Below are 22,217 nucleotides of genomic sequence, written 5' to 3'. Positions count from 1 at the left end.
ATTAAAGCAAGTCGAGCAATTTGGTCATTGATTTAGTAGTAAATAGTAGCATACTTCTTACTGTATATAGTTCACATGCTTTGACTTATTTAATTTTTAACACTTGTTTTTTTAATCGCCGTCCGCTGCAGGGTCGTCGGAATTCTACTCAGTTGACATCTCAGGCTTTATCGCTGACAGTTGACATCTCAGTTGGCTGAAGACATTTCAACGATAGTATGATCGATAAGTCCACTGGTGAAGCACTTGTATCTTATTTTTTCTGCATTTTTTATTTTTCTTGGCTTCTAAGCCTAGCGTTAGGAATATGCTCAGCATCCACTTTAGTGGTTAAAATATACTGTAGCAAGTGGAAGTCCTCTTTGTCTATAAAGGGTAAGGGAGTGTCATTGTAAAAAACGAGCCATTGCATTTTCTTCAATCCAAGCGGCCAAAGGCCAAGCTATCCTCTGATAGTTCCCAAATCTGAATCTGAGATCTATTTGGGCTACGCAGAGGGGGCTAAGGCCTACCGCGTGCTCGACCCCGCGACACGGCGCATGTGCGTGGCGCGCGACGTCGTGTTCGATGAAGGATGCGGCTGGGCATGGAACAAGACGGTGGATGACGGGTCGGCGGCCGCGCTCCACGACTTCACCATCGAGTACGCGTGGGTGGGCGGTGCTGAGGGAGCACAAGGTGCATCCTCGTCGACGTCTGCGTCTTCATCACCAGCACCGACCTCTTCATTAGCTCCGCCGCATTCTCCATCACCAAATCCGGGGGAACTCAGCAGCCCATCGGCGGTGGTCGACAGTCCATCGGCAGCAGCTCTGACCTCTCCAGCACCGTAGCCGACCTCCTCGGCATCTTCTACCTCGCTCGCTACGACACCAGGGCACGCATGGCAGCCATGGGTCGAGTACGCGACGCCACTGGAGGATGATGAAGACCGCCTGGACGCATACTACGACAATGAGCCCCTCCGGTACCGCACGGTGGCAAACATCCTCAGAGAGCAGTCTCCACCGGACTAGCCCGAGAGGTTCTTCGCTCAGCTACATCTGACGCACGTCGGTGAGCCGACCACTTATGCTGAGGCGCAGGGTGATCCGGCGTGGCGGGCGGCGATGGAGCAGGAGCTCAAGTCCGTCGAGCAGAACCGCACCTGGGAGCTGGTGCCACTGCTTGACGGCCACCGCCCCATCACTCTGAAGTGGGTATTCAAGCTCAATAAGGACGAGCTGGGCGTGGTGATCAAGCACAAGGCGTGGCTAGTAGCCCGCGGTTTCGTCTAGCAGGAGGGGATTGACTACGACGATGCTTTCGCCCCCGTGACGCGCATGGAGTCGGTCCGTGTCCTCCTGACGCTGGCAGCTCAAGAGGGGTTGCAAGTCCACCACATGGACGTCAAGTCCGCTTTCCTTAACGACGACCTCAAGGAAGAGGTGTACGTGTGCCAGCCACCTAGCTATGCCGTCGCCGGAGAAGTGGGGAAGGTGTACCGCCTACGTAAGGCACTCTATGGCCTGCGCCAGGCACCGCGCACCTAGAACACGAAGCTCGACGCCACACACAAGAAGATGGGCTTCAAGCAGAGCGCGTATGAGGTGGCGGTGTACCGGTGGGGCAGTCTACTGGTCGGTGTCTACGTCGATGACCTCATCATCACCGGCGCTAAATAGCAGAAGGTGGAGGTGTTCAAGGCACAGATGAAGAAGGTGTTTGACATGAGTGACCTCGGTCTCCTCTGCTTCTACCTCGGCGTTGAAGTGCGCTAGGACGCCAGCGGGATCGCCCTCTGCCAAACCCACTACGTCAAGTGCATCCTCGTGCTCGGCGGCATGACAGGCTACAATCCTGCCCACACCCCGCTAGAGGAGAAGCTCAAGCTGAGTTAGGAAAGCATAGCGGAGGAGGTTGATCCAACCCATTACTGGTGGTTGATCAGGAGCTTGCGCTACCTGGTCCATACCCGGCCGAATATTGTGTTTGTCGTCGGGTACATGAGTCGGTTCATGGAGCAGCCAACGATGGAGCATCTGTAGGCCATCAAGCGAATCCTACGCTACGTGGCGGGCACCCTCGACTACGGTCTCCACTACGAAAGGGCCCCCGACACGGTGTGATTCGTCGGCTACTGCGACAGCGACCTCGCCAGCGATGTGGATACCAGCAAGAGCACAACCGGGATGATGTTCTTCCTCAGTGATTGCTTAGTCAGCTGGCAGTCCCTCAAGCAGAAGGTGATGGCCCTCTCGAGCTGTAAAGCAGAGTACATTGCCACCACCACTGCAGCAACTCAGGCACTATGGCTGTCAAGGATGCTGGCAGAGCTCCTTAGCAGGAAGGTAGATGTGCTTGAGCTAAAGGTGGACAACAAGTCTGCTCTAGCTCTGGCCAAGAACCCTATCTTCCATGAGAGAAGCAAGCACATTTGCATCAAGTACCACTTCATCAGAGATTGCTCGGAGGACGGGAGCATCAAGGCCAGCCACATTGCCACCACTGGTCGCTGGCTGACATTCTCATCAAGTCACTGGGGAAGTCCAAATTCCAGGAGATGAGGGAGAGGATTGGGTTACAGCAGATCACCTCCAGTGCTCGGCACAAGGCTTAGGGGGAGAATTGATAGATAAGCCTAGTGCTAAAGCACTTGTATCTTACTTTTCCTGCACTTTTACTTTCCTTGGCTTCCAAGCCTAGTGTTAGGAATATTATCAGCATCCACTTTAGTGGTTAGAATATATTGTAGCAAGTGAGAGTCCCCTTTGCCTATAAAGGGCAAGGGAGTGTCATTGTAAAAAACAAGCCATTGCATTTCCTTCAATCCAAGTGGCCAAGGGCCAAGCTATCCTCTGGAATTCAAAAGTATGATTAGAGGTTATAGCAATGTATGTGTTGGGTACCTTAGAACGGGGTACCCCGAGCGAACAATCAAATGGGTCACTTAAGTCCCGTCAAAAAACAAAGCTGGAAGGTAAGCCGTGGGCCCCTTACCCGCCACGTCCGAGCCCACCAGGCCCTCCGCCTCACCTTGAGCCTCGCGCAGGAGGTCTCGGCGTCCTGACGCAATCTCCGCCTCGCGCGAGGCTCTCCACGGAAGGCCTCGGCAGGGAACACGATCTCCGCTTCACGCGAGGCTCTCCACGGAGGGCCTCGGCAGGGGGTGCCTTTTCCGTATCGCGCGAGGCTTCTCACGAAAGGCCTCAGCAAGGAGTCCGATCTTTGTCCCACGCGAGGCTCCGCTCTCCGTCTCGCGCGAGGCCTCATTCCCCGTATCGCACGAGACCAGCTTATCCATAATCCGTCGCCCCCGCCTCGGCCGGTCTTCCCGACAGCACGTCGTGTCTCATTAATACTTCAACCACTCCCGCAATCTCTGCCGGATGAGGGCTCGATGCCACGGAATGGCCGATGGGACCTGAGGTCACATCAGCGCCATACCGGCCGGGGCAGGGCACGGCGGGGATTACCGGCCACTGTGTTCTGACGCCGTGCCCACGATCAGCGCCCACACTGCACTGTGTCCCACCATCCCCGCCTCGAAAACAACATCGCACGGACAACTTGTCCCGGGACATCACCGCCTCCAAGCCGACGTACCAGATCAGCCGCCCACTCGGGGCCTCGGCACTGTGCACCAAGGTCTCGGCTATCTTGGGGATCATGCCCGCTGAGACCCCCATTGCGGTGCAACCTCGGCACCGACCAAGCCTCGGCCTCGCGCACAGTCCGTCCACAGCGGTTTGCACGTCCACCGCCGCACCCGCTTCGAGACGGTCCCAGGGCTCTCACGACGCACAGGATCGGATGGGACTAGCACGCCGCCCCGGTGCTCCAAGGACGGACCACCTCACGACGCATAGGATCAGATGGAACTAGCACGCCGCCCCGGTGCTCCAAGGATGGACCACACCGACGACCACGTCGCCACAGGAACAGGCTACAGGGCTCGGACATGCCGCCCCTGTTGGCACGACGCCGCATAGTTAACACATGTATTGTCCTTGTCTTCCCTTCAACTATAAAAGGCGAGGACTTGGGCCGCTTAGAAGGGGGCAACACATGGTAACACACGCACACATCACAGCCGCCTGAGAGCAACGTCTCAGACGGCCCACACGACGCCTTGCCGAGACCTGGGACTAGCTCCCTCTCTCCCCTAGCTTGTAACCCCCTACTACGAACACTTCAGTGCAAGGAATACAAGATCGATCTCTCGGACTGGACGTAGGGCATCGATTGCCTGAACCAGTATAAACTTTGTGTCTCTTTGCATCACCATCCAGAATCAGGAGCACGCAGCTCAAATTCACTAGTTGGTTGAGGACCCCCCGGTCCGAAACATCGACAGTATGATTAGAGGCACTTGAATTCAAAAGTGTTTTTGATTCAGGTTCGGCTACTTTATGTACCAAGTTCAGCTATTACACTATGTACAGTTCCTTTATTACTTCAATGTCTTAATAATTCTGCTAAGCCTATATAGCAATAAGTGAGATCTAACTAACTAATTGTTTACTATGCTGTAGTCCATAAACAATTTCTCTGAAAATAGTTTTTTGGGTATTTTTAAGTTTTCCTTCTCATAGTTGTAGGCGACATCGAGGTTGTCACGCAGGGAGAGGTCCCCCTGCTCCGTTGGCATCTTCAGCACTAGGTACATATAGTGCGACATGGCCATGAACTTGGCAAGAGCTCTCTGGGCGGTCATCACGCCAGAGATCGCGATCATCTTGGCAGCAGTCGTGGTCATCGCGACGGTCATGATCGTCACGGCAGCAGTCATGGCTGTCAGAGCGTATGTCTTCACGTCGATCATCGTTGTGGCGCTGGTGGTGGGCGAAGCAGGCAGCCCGTTCAGCTTCTTCCGTGTCAGCGTACCCGTTTGTTGTTTGTATCAGTTCATCGATGGTTGTGGGCCTCTTGCGGTATAGCTTTCCATGGAGCTGCTCATGCTGGAGACCTTTGGTGAAGGCAACGATGGCCTCGGCATCGGTGATGTTGGGAATGGAGTTTCTTGTCTCCGAGAAGTGCCTGATGAAGTTGCACAGGGACTCCTCGGAGGACTGATGAAGCTTCTCCAGGTCATACTTGGTGTCAGGCTGCTCGCACGTGGCCATATAATTGTCGGTGAAGACTTTCTTGAGGTCGTCCCAAGATCAGATGGAGTTCTCCCGTAGGCTGAGGAGCCAATTGTTTGTAGACTAGTTAAGCATGACGAGAAGATAGTTTGCCATGACGTCTTTGTCTCCGCCCATAGCTTTCATAGCAGTCTCGTATAGAGTTAGCCACTGAGCGGGGTTGGCCTTTCTGTCATAGGTGTTAACACCAACGACCTTGAAAGAAATAGGCCCCCAGATGGCTCGGAGCCATTCGGTGAAGAGGCGAAGTCCTGATACGTTGGCAGGAAGTGTTAATTGACGGGCAGCAAATCCCACATGTTCGATGTCAAATTGCCGGCGATGTTCCATCTCTGCTTCATAGCGTGCGGACCTGCTGTTTTTGATGCGGCCGTGGACATCTACGCCAGCGTTGATGTGGTCACGATGGTCACGGGAGAGGGGTTGATTGACCTCCTGATTACGGTTGCCACCTCAACCTCCCTGGTGGTGTGGCGGGTGGGCATCGTGGCATGAATGAGCTTCATAGTTGCCTCTGGATCCCCTATAGAGGTAAGGACCTCTAGCCACAGGTCAGGGGCCATCAGCACCATGTTGATGGCCTCCTCCATCATGGTGAGAGCGGTGGCTATGAGCTAACATGGTGGAGTAAGATGGGGCATCATTTTGAAACTCGTCGACTTGGACTTGCGTACCTATGATATATGCTCGGACCTTCTTGACCTCTGGAGTCTGAGAGAGTTTGTCGAGCTCATTGAAAGTGACGGCTAGATTGGGGCTCAGGGTCTAGTAGACTGGCTAGTCGCCTACCATGTCAAACGCTTCTTCTAGATTACGTTGATGGCGAGGCGGGCCACGACCATCCTCGTCGGCCGCTTGAGATACTTCTGCATCTCGGCGATGTTGGTGATCGGCATTCTTTGCTAGACGAGCTTTGCGCTCTTCAGCAATTTTGCTATCCTTGGTGATGCTGTCGTGGCTGATGTGGAAAATCATGCCTCTGAACCCCGGAGGGAAAGTAGGGCAGCTCAGCATAGTCTAGGTTGAGCTCTCAGAATAATCATCGAGGTCTCGTCTAGACTGTTGTAGAAAAACTCAGTTGGAAGATCGGAATCATCCGAGAGCTGGTGAATAGCCATCATGTTGACCACGGGCATAGGCTGACCGGAGTTAGTTGGGTCGATCATGTAGAGATTGGTGGCATGGTCGCACTCAACGTGGTCAACGAAGAGGTGGTGGATGGTGTTCTGGTACGCAGATCCCGTACCCTCTAGCCCAAAAGGATAGGGCCTTGGCGGGTCCTCCATTAGGTCCTCGTAGTCGGCCAAGCACAGGCCGATAGCAGGAAGTGGTCGGTGCCACACCGTGCGCTCCTTTGGAGTAACTGTGATCACCAGATCATAATCTGGTCGCCTTAAATGGTGTGGCCGAGCTAGTCGCTCGGTCACAGTGGCTTAGTGATCTTAGAGTGCAGGAAAATTGTCACCCACTCTGGATTAGTCTAGGACCAAATCCATGAGGAGCTGACATTCCGCTAGGCGGTCAGTGACCTGATCGATGGATGTAATCAGATCATCACTACTGATAGATCTCCTACCCCAGCGGCGAGGCACCAGGATCAGAGATGTCATTGCTGGTGTCAGCACGGTCAGTGCAGGGTGATCCTATGCCACCTCCATGATCCTCCTGTTGCCGTTAGGGCCAATGACCCAAGTCATGGATTTGATCTTGAAGATCTGGCCTAGCTCGGGAAGGGCCATGGAGCTTGGAAAGGCAACCATCTGCTTGGCCATGAATTCAGCACCCCCCTACCTGGCATGTCACTGTTGACGAAATCTGGTCAGTAGTCTACCGAGAGATATGCCCACGGTAGTAGATGAATCGATGGAGGTGCGTGTGAGGAAACCGGATGGTGACACAAAACGCAAGAGACAGCGATTAGACATGTTTGGGCCATTGGGTTGACGTAATACCTTACGTCCTGTGACTTTATGGATTGTATTGCATGTGATCGAATGAAAATGAGGGGGTCGCTACCTGCCTTATATAGCCTAGGGGGTAGGATTACAGATCGGTTGTTTCTATCCTGATCGGTTTACAAGATAGGAAGTTACAGATATTAGGGTAATCTAGCATATCCGAGTAGATTTCCCAGATCACCGAGGATCTTCATGCAGTCTTGCGAGGCACGCTGACTTACGCCATACTTCACATGCCATCGTCTTGCACACTGGGCCTCGACTGGCGGCGCAGCCCATGGGTGGTCTCATGGGCTGTGCCTCCCCTAGCGGCTTGGCCCATGTGCAGCGCTATGGGTATTAGGGGTTATACCCCCACAAGGACCCCATCCTTAATTATAATCACCACTACACTTCTATTTCTACCCTATGGTTAGGGCTTGAAGAGTACGTAAGTACTCACCCATTGTTGACTCTCAGATCTCGGCATAGAAGAAGACTATGACTTCGACGAAGAAGCATACCATGAGGATTAGACTTCCCGCTTGGAGATTCGTTCATAGGAGTATGACATCGAGGCTAGGGTTTCAACCACACTCAAGTTGCCTATGGAATAGGACACCGCTTCACTATACAATAATCCCGCTCTAGAGACCACCAATAAAGTCGTATCACAGCCAGTCTTTCGCTAGATATGTGGCCTAAGACTACGCCCCTTGGGCCATAGTTGTAAGATCTTATTTCTAGATATCAATAAAGGTTGGAACCTTTTATTATATATCGGTGTATCATTCTTGTGTTTTGTGCATATTTGTGCGTGATCCTGGCACAAATATGGATGCACCTAGGACTCTCAAATTGAGGGGCCGACAGAGTGGTATCGGAGCCGAGCTTGACCGTAGGACGAAGCTCTAGGATTGGAACATGTTAGATAGTTTTAGGAATAACCGCAAACCTAATAATAGTGAAGGCAATGAACCCTTCTCATTGTCGTTCCTCATTTTTGTTGCAAAATGTTCTAACCCTTGTGGTGAATTTTGCAGCAACTAGACAACGATTGGTTAACTCAGACAGCCTGCAAGCCAAAGGATTCCCACCACTTCTATGGGAGACGCTCCAGCGACTGGGTCACACCGAAGCACCGATGTATTATGGACGTGTATACATCGAGGATGGTGCACCCAAGTGTGAGATCCGTGTACGAATTCCAGAACATCCATCATACCCAGCATTTTAGACTCAGTACCACACAACCTATGGAAGAGAATTATAGGACATGTGTCAGAAAGCAACACGCCAAGCTCTTAAGGAATACTATCATATCTTTGAAGAAGACATTGAGCACATCCCTGCCCCATGAACTACCTCATGTGCTCGTGTGTTTATGCCCAGGAGGTCTGGTTCCACCTGCTACAGTCGGTCGGCTTTCATGGCCTCGCACCGCAGGATGACTCAACCCTGCTCGATTGGTGGCAGCATGGGCGCATGCCACTACCAGGAAACCTTAAGAGGAGCTTCGACTGTATGGTGCTGTTGGTGACTTGGGGACTTTAGAAGGAGCAAAACCGATGGATATTCGATCGTAAGTCAAGGACACCAACGTAGCTCATCGCCATGATCCTAGAGGAATCAGATGCTTGGATCAGCGTTGGGTACAGGAGTCTAGTGTCGCTCACCGCCCAGGTCACTTGACTAGCACGGCCAAATCCTAGTGGCAACATTGCGCCAATTGTTACTTAGTTAGTAGAATTGTTAGTCTCCACCACCTGGCAGTGATGTGTGTCTAGTGTGCACCCCTAGTCTCAAATAGCATCTCGTTGTGACGACGGCTACGGAGATTGTAATGTTTCCCAATTCCACTTAATGAAGCACATGCTATAGCATGCTTTCGAAAAAAAGGTACCGGCCCTAGAGAAGATCAACCCATAGACACCAGAGTACACAGTAGTATCCACTATCAAGTATCTACACGCACTTGACTCTCTCTATGAAGGCCAACAATAGGAATTGTTTAGATGGATGACCAAGGCAAATGAGAAGGGAGATGAGTTACGTGACACCAACCAGGAGTTGTTTCTAGTAAGACAATAGAGGTCAATTCTGAACAACAAGTTAGACTCCTGTCATCAGGAGTTGAAGGAAGCATTACAGCAGTTATGTGCCAAGAAGCGTGTGAAGAAGATGAAGAAAGGAAAAAAGGATCAAGGCCATAGTAGCAGGCCCATAGGATGAAGTACCAGCATATGACCCATAGAACTCACACTACAGAATGAATATTAGCCCAAGGAGTCATACTCGGACTGAGGGACAGTGGAGACAGAGGAGTCTATGGCAGACAACTTCACAAAAGCTAAGCCGTCATGAGTCTCTTCTAGGCAGGATGGTGATGGATATACAAGAGAGCTTTACATGCTGTGAGACGAGTAGTTGGCCTAGGAAAAGGGCAATGCTGCACACCGGGACTTTCGCAAGTTGCAGTTGAAGTAGAAAATAAGTTAGAGCCGTGAGATACAGTCCTTGTAAAATAAATAATGAGAACTGTAGTAGTGTCTAGTAGCTAGTAGTAGTGTCTAGTGACTAGTGGTAATGTCTAGTACTTCGAGTAGTGGTAGTACGCCTAGTATCGCTTCAATGTCATTAGAAGGACGAGTAGTCCTGTAATAATCACTCTAGCAGTTGTTGTATGATGCACCCTTGTACGAGTAGTCTTGTTTGTTTGTTATTTTATTTTCTTGCGCCCAAATCCTGGAGGATGTCTTCTCATGCTTGCCACCCCATGGCAATAGATGGAAAGGAGGTCAAATAGGATTCGGGATCGCCGTGAAAGGGCTACCGAAAGGCCAGCTCATGAGGAAGAAGAGCTAGTTGCACCACAACCTAGAGGCAGGTAGAACAGAGGCAATCGTGAAAATCATAATCGTAGGCATGGGCATGAGCAGCCACCAGAGGATAATAACCCAAGTGTAGAAGAAGTACATGAAGAAGGTGAAGAAGAAGTTGAGTAAAATGTTGGAAATGACCCAGTGCAAGGGGAGGAAGCCCCGCCACCCCCACCAACATTGGCAGAAGTGATGGATCGACAGACAAGGTTATTGGAAAATCTTGCAAGAAGATAGGATAATGGTAATGGACAAGGAAAAATGGCAGCATTCATGAGACTTCACCCACCAACATTTGATAGTGCAGAAGATGACCCATTGTCAGCAGATGATTAGTTACGTACAATCATCAAGAAATTAAATGCAGTAAGAGCCATCGATGAAGAGGAAGTTGTTCTAGCCACCTACCAACTGGTAGGAGCCGCTAATGAATGGTGGAAAATTTACCAAAATGAGCTAGAAGCTATCACATGGCAAGAATTCATGGAGAAATTCCATGAATATCACATCCCTGAATGGATCATGGAGATAAAAGCAGAAGAATTTCATTCCCTAAGACAAGGTTCGATGATAATGAATCAGTACATCAAGAAATTTATGAAGCTAGCACACTATGCACCAGAAGATGTTAACTCCAACAAGAAGAAGCAGAAGTGTTTTAGGAGAGGACACAATGCATCCCTAAGAGAACAAATGGTCACTCACATCTATCCTGATTTCAACACGCTGATGAACCACACTATCCTACTAGAAGAAGAACGTGTAAGAGGCGAAGGAGAACGGAAGCGCAAGTTCCTGATACAACATGCTTGACAACAAGAAAGAACACAACGAGTTCACACCCACAACACCACACCCACAAGGTACCAATTGACCATGCAGTATAGGACATCTGGACCCAACACTTCGCAGACCACATCCAACTACAAAAACAACAATAACAGCAACAGCAACAACAACAACAACAACAACCAGCCCAAGAGTACCAATAATACAACAATGGAGACTTGTTTTAGATGCTGACAACTAGGACACCACATAGCCCAATGCCCCCTTAAAGCCGCAAACTCTACCCCTACTCAGTCTATAGCTAGTAATAAGACAACTGCCTTAGGTATTGGACGCATAGCACCTTAGAACTCTAGACCACCAAGAAGGAATGCCCAAATTTTGGGCAACACCGTTGTCGGTGTTTGATGACCGACAACCCATCACGGGGGTACCTAGGACGGTGTTCGGAGGGCTTCAGCGTACGCAAAACTCGACGGTAAACACAAAGAGATAAACGATTTATACTGGTTCAGGCCCTCTTGTCGAGTAATAGCCTTACGTCTAGTTGGCGTGTAACCTTTTGCATTGGATTGATTGTATGATTGTTATGGCCTCTTCTCCCCCGATCTTGGGAGCCCTGCCCTCCTTTATATAGGCCAGGAGGCAAGTCTTCTAGTCGGTTACAATGTAAGAGTCCTAGTAGGATTACATGGTAGCAATGTTACTAAGATTACATGTGGGGAATTCCTAGTTGGACTAGATCTTCTCCCTTCCTTACAAGGTACCCGGGACTATGTCCCATAAGCCCCCGAGCAAGGTATGGTTGAACTTTGGAAGCCTTCTTGTTCCTCTAAGTCTTGCCGAGTACAAACAAGTGTTGTCCGAGTGCTTTCTTGGGTGAAACCATGTAGTGCTTCTTGAAATCTTCGAGTGGTATGCACTTTCTGGAAAATTGCACTCACTGAATGTAGCCCCCGAGCATCTTGCTATTTGGAACAAAGAGTTGGAGGGTCTTGTCTACAATTCCTTGTCAAAGAAAATTTAATGCATCCTCTAAGGATATGTATCCCGCAGCCCCTAAGCCTAAGGCTGACTACTCAGAGTTGACTATAGGATATTGTAGGCGTCCTCAAGGGTGCAGCCGAGTAACCTTCCAGGATGATGATCAACAGGTGCTTGTCTCCGAGTGGTTAGAATCTTGTAAATTTGGTCTTCCATCCTTGAATCCGAGCCCTCGAGCGTAGTCGGAGCAATATCGACTAAGCCGAGGCAATGGCCGAGCCCCCAAGCTTAGTGCTAACTAAGTCATGGAGGTGAAGAAGCTTGATCGGAGTGGTGAAAGTAGCCAGCACGGTGGCCGAGTAAGGTAGCTCTCAGGTGCATACCTCACCCAGCGGCGTAGTGGATATCTGGTCCCCTGCAAGGTAAATATAGAAATTTATTGTGATTAATATTCAGGATATCAATTCGGGAGCAGGTCCCATGCATGTAAAATAATAGATCAGGAGCAGATCCTAGTATTATGAAATGCATGTATGAATTTTTTCGCGTCTTGCTTTTGCTAGGCTGTGTAAATTTTCCAAGTAGTTGATCTCGTATGTGTAAGCACTTGGATCTCTGGCGTATGGTGGTGAGGTTCATGACCTTGACCATGTGAGCCACAAGGAAACAAGGTGTTACAAATGTGAGTTCTTACTACTCAAGTATTTTTACAACCATCAAGAGAGAAGACTAGAGCAGTCGACACTACACGAAAAAGAGGATGCGCGCGGAGCGCTTGTTATACTCTTGTTTGGTGTAGTTCCGACTACAAGCGCGGAGCTATACGAGTAGTTGGATATGCAATGATTGTATGGCTGCAGAGGCGCATGTATAATATTCGGAGATATATAAGGATTAAAGAATATTTAGAAAAATATTAAAGCTTTGACTTAGCTTGATTATCGGCCGAGTGGAGTAGTCAGCGTGTTGTGGAGGCATAGTCGGACCACGGCTATGGCCAAGTAGTCAGACGCCACGGTTGAGTAGTTGGTCACCGTAGTCGAGTAGTCAGACACCGTGGCCGAGTAGTCGATCGATGAGCCATAGTATCTGAGTAGATTGATGTGTTCGGTTGGTGCGCCGTTGATGAGACACCGTAATGAGGATCTGAATTGAGGTCGACTTGATGTGGCTGACGAGTTGACCATGTAAGATACATGTTCATCCCGCTAGAAAGATCATGTTGTCGAGATCCATCGAGCTCTCGATCATGAAGTCATCGAAAACCCCTACCTGGCACGCCAGCTATCGGTGTTTGATGACCGACAATCCGTCATGGGGGTACCTGGGACGGCATTTGGAGGGCTTCGGCATACGCAGAACTCGACGGTAAAGGCAAAGAGACGAACGATTTATACTGGTTCAGGCCCTCTTGTCGAGTAATAGCCTTACATCCAGTCGGCGTGTAGCCTTTTGCATTGGATTGATTGTATGATTGTTATGGCCTCTTCTCCCCTAATCTAGGGAGCCTTGCCTTCCTTTATATAGGCTAGGAGGCAAGTCTCCAAGTCGGTTACAATGTAAGAGTCCTAGTAGGATTACAGGGTAGCAATGTTACTAAGATTACATGTGAGGAATTCCTAGTTGGACTAGATCTTCTCCCTTCCTTGCAGGGTACCCAGGGACTATGTCCCATAGCCGTGTGAACCACGTAAACGTAGAGGAAGTACAGGCAGCACCTGATGTCATGTACGGTGAGTTTCTAGTAAACTCCACTCTTGCAACTGTGTTGTTCGATTTCGGCGCTTCGCATTCGTTTGTTTCTGCTTGTTTTGTGCTTAGAAATAGTTTAAGAACCGTGTTACTCCCCACCCCTCTCTTGATTCGAACCCCTGGAGCTGTCCTCAAATGCACCCTTAAATGCCCTCGAGTGAAGATAATGATAGATTGAGTAGAATTTCAAGCAGATTTAGTAGTATTTAAGATAGAAGGTTTGGATATAATACTAGGAATGGATTGGTTAAAGAAACAACATGGCACTATATCCTGCAGCGATAGAGTAGTAACCCTGATAAACCACAAAGGATTAAAGGTAGAATGTCATCCTCAAGCTCCCAAAGCAGAACCAATGATTTGTAGTATACAAGCAACAAGCATTGAAGAAGTACCAGTCATATGTAAATACCCCGATGTCTTCCCTGAAGAGTTACCTGAAATGCCACCCGACACAGACTTGGAGTTTATAATCGATCTAATCCCCAGAACCGCACCCATTGCAAAGAGATCCTACCGAATAGCAGCCAATGAGTTACAAGAGAAAGGATACATCAGACCAAGCTCATCCCCTTGGGGATCACCAGTGTTGTTCGTGAAGAAGAAAGATGGCAGTTTTAGAATGTGTATTGACTATCGATCACTCAATGAAGTCACCATCAAGAACAAGTACCCTCTACCAATAATTGACGACCTATTTGATCAACTAAAAGATGCCAAGTATTTTTCCAAGATAGATCTGAGATCAGGCTACTATCAGCTGAAGATTTGGCCCAGTGATACACCAAAGACCGTGTTTGTGACACGCTATGGGAAATATGAGTTCACCATAATGTTGTTTGGGCCAACCAATGCCCCAGCATATTTCATGAATCTGATAAACAAAGTATTCATGGAAGAATTGGATAAATTTGTAGTAGTGTTCATCGGTGACATTCTTATCTATTCAAGAAGTGCTGAAGAACATGAACAACATTTGAGAGTAATATTGAACAAGCTACGAGCACATGAGCTATACGCTAAGTTCAGCAAATGTGAATTTTGGCTACAAGAAGTCACCTTTTTAGGACATATCATCACCGCTGAAGGAGTAAAGGTAGACCCAGAGAAGGTTAAAGTCGTACCAGAATGGAAGCAACCAACGAACGTGACAGAAGTTCATAGTTTTCTAGGACTAGCGAGCTACTACCAAATATTTATTGAAGGATTTTCAAAGATCGTGAGACCCTTGACTGCTCTAACACAGAAAGGAAAGGAATTCAAGTGGATCGAAGCATGCGAGAAGAGTTTCCAAGAGTTGAAGACCTGGTTAACCACCGCCCCAATACTCACACTACCAGACATACACCAAAACTTTATAGTATATTGTGATGCCTCCCGGCAAGGACTAGGATGCGTCCTAATGCAAGATGACAAAGTAGCTGCCTACGCCTCCCAATAACTAAAGAAACACGAGAAAAATTATCCAACACATGATTTGAAATTAGCAGCCGTAGTGCATGCATTGAAGATATGGAGATACTATCTCATTGGAAACAAATGTTAGATATTCACAGACCACAAGAGATTCTTTTAAGAGGGTAGGTTTGTAACAACCTAAAAACTGACCTGGTTTAAAAATCACTAAAAATTTGAACTTTTTAAATATTGAATAAGAGATAGCATATATAACCAACCTAAATAATTTTTACAAATAAATTAACATACGAACACAAGAATTCATGTAAAACTTTGTGTGTGAATGATTGCTTGACTTGTTGAACTAATGGTGTTACATTTTTGCACACTCATGCATTCAAATTTGAATTTAAAATCATTTAAACATATACATATTTGAGTTGGGAAAAAGAAAAAGGAAATGGAAATGGATAAAGCCACTTGGGCTCAATCTCTCCCCTCTCCATCTCGGCCCACCGTAGCAGCCCAACCCCTTTCCCTCTTCCTCCCCTTCTCCCGCGTGAGCCGGCCCAGCAATGCCACAGCGGCCATGGCCCAGCTCACCCATGCCCTTCTCTTCTCCCCTCTTCCTCCTGCTAATGCTTGGGCCCCACCCATTAGCTCCGTCGTCAACCTTGCTGCCGGCAGCCGTACGTGGCGTAGCGCGCGCGTCAACGCCCGCCAGCGCCACCCCTATGCCAGAGAACGTCAACGGCAACACGACAATAAGACAAGACCCATGGCACAACTCCTTTCTCCTCCTCTCCTCTCTTCCCCCTTACTGTGATCTCGTCAACACCAGCTCCATGGTCGCCTCCGCACCAAGGGACCGGAGTAGCCACCAAGGCACCTCACCGTGCACATGCGCAAGCACCAGCCATGGCGATGTGACCTAACAAGGTCAATAGCATGCCCAGTGGTGGATAAGCATGGACATGAGAAATATCTCGCCGCCGGGACACCGGCCTAGCCGGCCTATAAATAGGCCCGGCCGGCGACGCTCTCGCCTCACCCTCTCCACCATCCACTCCGCCGAGGGCGGGAACACCTCATCCCCCCCTCCTCCTTTCCACTTTCTTCCATTTTCCCCAAATTGGGAGTTCAACAGCGCCATCAACGCCGCCCTCTCTCTTCTCCTTCTCCGCTGCGTCCATGGCCGATTGGAGTGAGCGGTGAGTCCCTAAGCTTCTCTCTTTCTGTTTTCTATAGCTAGTTGATGATCTAGGTCTCTGTGTTGCGCTACCCGCGTGCGCCCCGCTCTGTCGAGCCACCATGGCCATCGGCCATCATCGGCAAGGCCACCCCAGGGCACGCCACCACCACCACTACACTCCTCGCCCACCCGCACGCACGTACACATAGTTAGTTGGTTAGAATAGGGCCTCTAAGGCCAAGTCCATCACACAGCGCCGCCGCAACCCCTTCGACGAGCCGCCGCCATCACCATGGGCACTCGCTGTCGTAAGAGATCCCGCCACCAGCTGTGGCATGACTCCATGAGCTCCGTCCGCCACCGTCGAGGGCTGACGCGACTGGCGTAAGTCGCTTCGGCGAGCCAAGCCGAGCCTCCCCTGTTCCGACGATGCGGCGATCACCTCTGTCTACCTCTGTTCCCCCTCCTTCCCCTTCTATGTCTCCGGCATGTGGGGCCAGGTGGTAACGGCGTTGCCATTACCCCCCCCCCCTCTCCGTCTGTCTCCCTATCTCTCTCCCTTCCTCACTGACACGTGGGCCTGAGGTCATAATACCGACACCATCGTCACTGCTGACATAGGCAGGGTGGCCCACCTATCATCCACACACACACCACACACACAGCGCGGGGTACACTCTAGAAAATGCTAGGTACACCCGGCTAGTGTACACAGAGAGTTAGAAATGCACCTTCCTAGCTTAGAAAAATTCCCAGAAAATTTGTAAGTAAACTAGATGCATTAGAGAATTTAATCATGTAGTTTTCACATATTTTCATGACTATAAAGTGCATATAAAATTCTACCCAGTTAAATAACTATAGGATAAACTTCTAAAATATATAACTTTTAAACCTTAACTCCTTTTCGCATGCAACCACCTCTAAAATTCATCTAAAATCCAACCCTATCATTTGCACCTAGTGCCACAATATAGTTCTATGTTTGCTTTTGCCCTTTTCTTTTGCGGTTAGCGGTAGTCTTATTTGGATCGATACATCGACAGATGACGATAACCGTCAGGAGGACGAGGACCTGAATTTCATAGACATACCGGAAGGTGACAACGACGAAGGCAAGTCATAGTTCCCCTCTCTACCATCGTGCTTTAAACCACTATAATGCTAAAACATGACTATAAGATTATTACTCTAGAATATGAGCTCGGTTAATGTGATATGCTTCGGATAAATGGTTATTTTGTTATGAGCTCCACGTAATGACTAGATTTAGGGATAATAATGGAATTTAAAACTTGTTAAACCTGAAATAAAACCCCGAGATGGGGCGAGTGGTGGTAAACTATGGAGGTAGTTTACCATGACAGGGATGCCTGGAAAGGATTCCTGTGGAAGATACTCGCCTCGGTCACATAAGTATTGGTTAGTAGTTCCTCTCGCCTACTGAGTTATTTCGTACAGCCACATGTCTATATGGGTAGGCTTGATCTCACACCCCGTTAGATAGAAGTATAACTTCTATTAGGAGGTCGGTGTGATTTTTTTTAATTTTAACACTTTTTGTAAACTAATTCTAAATCTAACACTGTTTGTTTTTTATTTTCAAATCTAACACTTTTGGCCGCGCCTATTGCCATGGCGCGGTGAAATGCCTGTGCCGCGCCATGCATGGTGGCGCGGCGAGAGGGCTGACGTGGCGACGACCGGGGCGCTGACCAGTGACGTGGCAATGTCTGCCGCGCCACCGATCTTGGCGCCGCACTGCCGCGCTCTGATCGGTGGCGCGGCAGAGCCCATGACGCCCCAATGATGACTGTGAGACTGCAGGGCACCGCGCGGGCAAAGGTGGATGGAGTGGCCACGCCTACTGCAGGAGCTGACACCTCTCCGTGGCGTGCACAGTGCCGCCTCAGAGAGCATCGGGTCCAACGCCAGAGGGTGAGCAGTAGTGTATGGGCTGAGCCAGGGCATCGTCGGCACGTGTCTTCTGCACCGTGTGCGGCGCGCTGACGCCTGAGCGACTCCAAAAAGGGTCACGTCGCATCACAACAATGGCACCCCTCGATTGTGTCTGTACATGCATCAGCAGTCACCATGTTCGTCAGTCAAAACAAACAGTGCATGTGACCGTCAATTCCGCCTTCAGGTTTTGTTTTTAGAGTATATTTGTTTCAATTTCATTGATCGGCATGCATGCACCGCCTGTCTCGAGTGCAAGGAACGCTAGCTAGCGAGTTACTACAAACTAGCTCCCTTTAGCTAAAATATTGATGGCTAAAAGTTAGTTCTGCTATTAGCCTCACCTATTTTGATAGCTAATGACTAATTTAAGCAGAAAAAAAAACGAAAAAGGGCATACTACTAGTGTAATATATTGGACCATAAATTCATAACATAGTGACCATAACAAGAATATAATGCAAAAAAACTTGATTGCAGTGATTTACACTAGATTTCATTAATGAAGATATCAATTTGTTTTAAATTAAAGAAAACAAAATTCGAACCTAGAAGCCTAGAGTCTAGACTGGAGAATGGACATTGGAGAGGGAGACGCAGAGTTAGGGAGTGTTTGGTTGTCCCTCCTAAATTTTAGTCGCTGTTCCATCGAATGTTTGGATACATGAATGGAGTATTAAATATAGACTAATTACGAAACTAATTGCATAGTTTGCGACTAATTTGCGAGACGAATCTTTTAAGCCTAATTAATCCATGATTTGACAATGTGGTGCTACAGCAAACATATGCTAATGATGGATTAATTAGACTTAAAAAATTTGTCTCGTGGAGTACTGATGGATTATGTAATTTGTTTTTTTATTAGTATCCGAACACCCCATGCAACACTCTCCCGACACACCTCCTAAATTTTAGTTACTAGATCCAAACACCTTTAAGCAGAGCTAGGAGGGGAGGGGGCGAGCCATCGAGGGAGAAGACTACGCTTCAACGCCATCCGCTCCGCCGCTGGACGTTGGTTGCCAACTACAGGAGCGAGAGGGAGTGAGGCCGAGGAGGGGTGCTTGCTGCGCCGTGGCCACCGGCTGCTGCTACGACGTGTTCGGCTATTCCACTTCTAGCTTGTTTCAGCTTATTCTCTCTCACGTAACACTATTTATTCATCCGAAACCAGCCGAAATTCACTGTTCATCAGATCATCCGAGTTAGAAGTTAATAAAGAAACCTAAAAATGTGATTTTCCCATTTAATTAAATGGAGCAAATTGGAATCACATAGTGTAACAGTTAAGGAAGGTCACCTTTTCCTTGGGGGTTCAGAGTGCCTGTCCATGGCAGTCGGACACCTTTGGGCTTTGCGTGATGGAGGCCTGCCCTACTCTGACTCGGGGCTTTCGGCTACCTTCTGACGTGACCCTTTCTAGAGTCGTGCAGGCATCAGCGCGCTGCACGCGGTGCAGGAGACACGTGCCGACGATGCCCTGGCTCAGCCCATACGCTACTACTCACCCTCTGGCGTTGGACCCGATGCTCTATGAGGCGGCACTGTGCACGCTGCGGAGAGGTGTCAACTCCTACGGTAGACGTGCCCACTCCATCGACTTTTGCCCACGCCGTGCCCTGCAGTCTCACAGTCATCATCAGGGCGTCGTGGGCTCAGCCGCGCCACCGATCAGGTGCCGCGCCAAGATCGGTGGCGCGGCAAAGCCTGCCACATCACTGGTCAGCGCCCCGGTCGTCGCCACGTCAGCCCTCTCGTCGCACCACCATGCATGACGCGGCACAGACATTTCGCCACGCCATAACAATAGACGCGGCCAAAAGTGTTAGATTTGGAAATAAAAACAACAGTGTTAGATTTAGAATTAGTTTACAAAAAATGTTAAAATTAAAAAAAATCGCCGGTGTAGGCAGCGGAATATCAGGAACCGACACGGGGATAGGTTTTCTTCCGTGGTCCGGTTGGCGTGGATGCTATGTGATCTTTCACGTTAAGCTTTTTGTTTTTGGCCGCGTTCGAGCCCTTGTTCTTCTTGGCTATGTTTGAGCCATGTTTTCTTTTGTGATGATTTGGTATCATCATGTTTGGGGGGATTTAGTATCTTCCCAGTTCTGTGTTTTCAATCCCTGAGAAGCCATAGTAGAGTTATATGGACGTCTAAGGTCGCATACATTCGGGTATGAGGTCTCGTTAGGTCAATTTCGTCCACTGATCATAGATGAGGTTGCACCTATCGTGTGGGAAAATTTGTACACCTCTGCAGAGTTTACTTAAATCTATTCGAATAGCCATGTTCTTGGAATGGGCAAATGTTAGGATGTGATATTATGATTAGTTTTACTTTTTATGTGTAATAGTAATGGAATCGATGCTAATCCAGGTACTAGTGGGAATGGTAATGCTCCGCTACGACCCCACCCTTAATTATAATCACCAGTACACTTATATTTTCACCCTATGGTTATGGCTTGCTGAGTACGTAAGTACTCACCCGTTGTTGACTCATGGATCTCGGCATAGAAGAATACTATGACTTCGACGAAGAAGCATACCACGAGGATTAGAGTTTCCGCTAGGAGATTCGTTCGTAGGAGTATGACATCGAGGCTAGGGTTTCAACCGGACTCAAGTTGCCTGTGGAATAGGACACCGCTTCGCTGTATAATAATCCCGCTATAGAGACCACCAATAAAGCCGTATCACAGCCGTAGTCTTCCGCTAGATATGTGGCCTAAGACTATGCCCCTTGGGCCATAGTTGTAAGACCTTATTTCTATATATCAATAAAGTTCGGAACCTTTTATTATATATCTGTGTACCATTCTTATGTTTTGTCCGTATTTGTGCGTGATCCTGACGCAAATACGGATGCACCTAGGACTCAAATTGTGGGGCCGACACTAACTCCATCTTTTTTTCATTCATCTTGAGTCTTGATCTTCTCCACCATTTATGTGGTGAGCCCTGAAGAATGACGCTACTAACCATTGAGAAATTTCACCAACTCAGAAGCACGTTCCACACATGTTTTGTGAAAGGGCCATCAGGGCAAAGATGGTTAATCGTTTCATTGGCCCGTTACACAATTTGTAGATAGGGTCATGTTGTCATCCTTTCTTCTGGAGGTTTTCTACAGAAAGATTCTTCCTATGGAACAGAGTCCACAAAAAGAATCGACACTTAAGATCAACCTTTGCCTTCCAGATTGGAGTAATCTTGAGCCTACTTACATCACCCATGAATTGTGCTAGGTAAGCATTGTGGGTCAATACTCTCCATTGAGGCTTTTACATGTGTGCCATTAAAAAAGTTTATAATTACACACAGGTCATTAAAAAAATTGACCGCACATATATGCCACCGTTCTGAACTTCTTTGCTCTCCAAGTCATTCCATCTGCATTCCGTTCATATTTCACCGTTTGGGAGTCCTGACAAGTGGGTCAAGTCAGTCAAAAAGTCCATAATACCCCTCTCATCCATATCCCCTCTCTCTCAAACTCGACCTCATCTCTCTTCTCCGCGCGCGCCCGCGGCTGGCCGGGGCGGAGCTCGCCCGCGCGTGCCAGCGGCGGCCGGGGAGGAGCTCCCCCACGCCCGCGGTGGCTGGCCGGGCTGGAGCTCGCCCGCGCCCGCGCCCGCGCCCGCGGCGGCCGGAGCTCACCTCCTCGCGTCACCTCCACGCGCGCTGCGGCAGACCCACGGTGAGGACCGGCTGCGGCAGCTCCACGCGCGCCTCCTCCTGGCTCTCGCCGCCGCTGTTGGGAACGAGGCCGCCTCCCTGCACACCGGGGCCCTCGCCGTCACCGTTGGGGCTCGTGTCGGTGTGCGCGGGGGAGCTCCGCCCTCGGCTGCTGCAGCTCCCCTTTGCTCACCCTGTCCATCCCCGCCATCTCCTTCTTCTTGGCCGCAGCGGCATGGGAGGCGCGCCCGCACCTCGCCCGGGCGCGGAGCGCGCGGCGGCACGGCGCGGCGGGCACGCCCACGGCCGCGAACACGACGAGCTCCACCACCGCGAAGGGGAAGCAGCAGCACACCGCCTGCGCTGCGATGACGAGCAGGAGCACGATGAAAGAGAGAGAAAAAGAGAGTTTGGGTGGCTGACAAACGGTTCCCACCGTGGGTAAAATGGTCATTTCACCTGTCGGTTTGACACCGTTAAATAGAAAAACGGACGGAATGGCTTGGAGAGCAAAAAA

The sequence above is a fragment of the Miscanthus floridulus genome, chromosome 8, assembly GCF_019320115.1.
Source record: "Miscanthus floridulus cultivar M001 chromosome 8, ASM1932011v1, whole genome shotgun sequence".
In the NCBI taxonomy this organism is placed as follows: Eukaryota; Viridiplantae; Streptophyta; class Magnoliopsida; order Poales; family Poaceae; genus Miscanthus; species Miscanthus floridulus.
Note: the sequence above shows the minus strand (reverse complement) of the source record.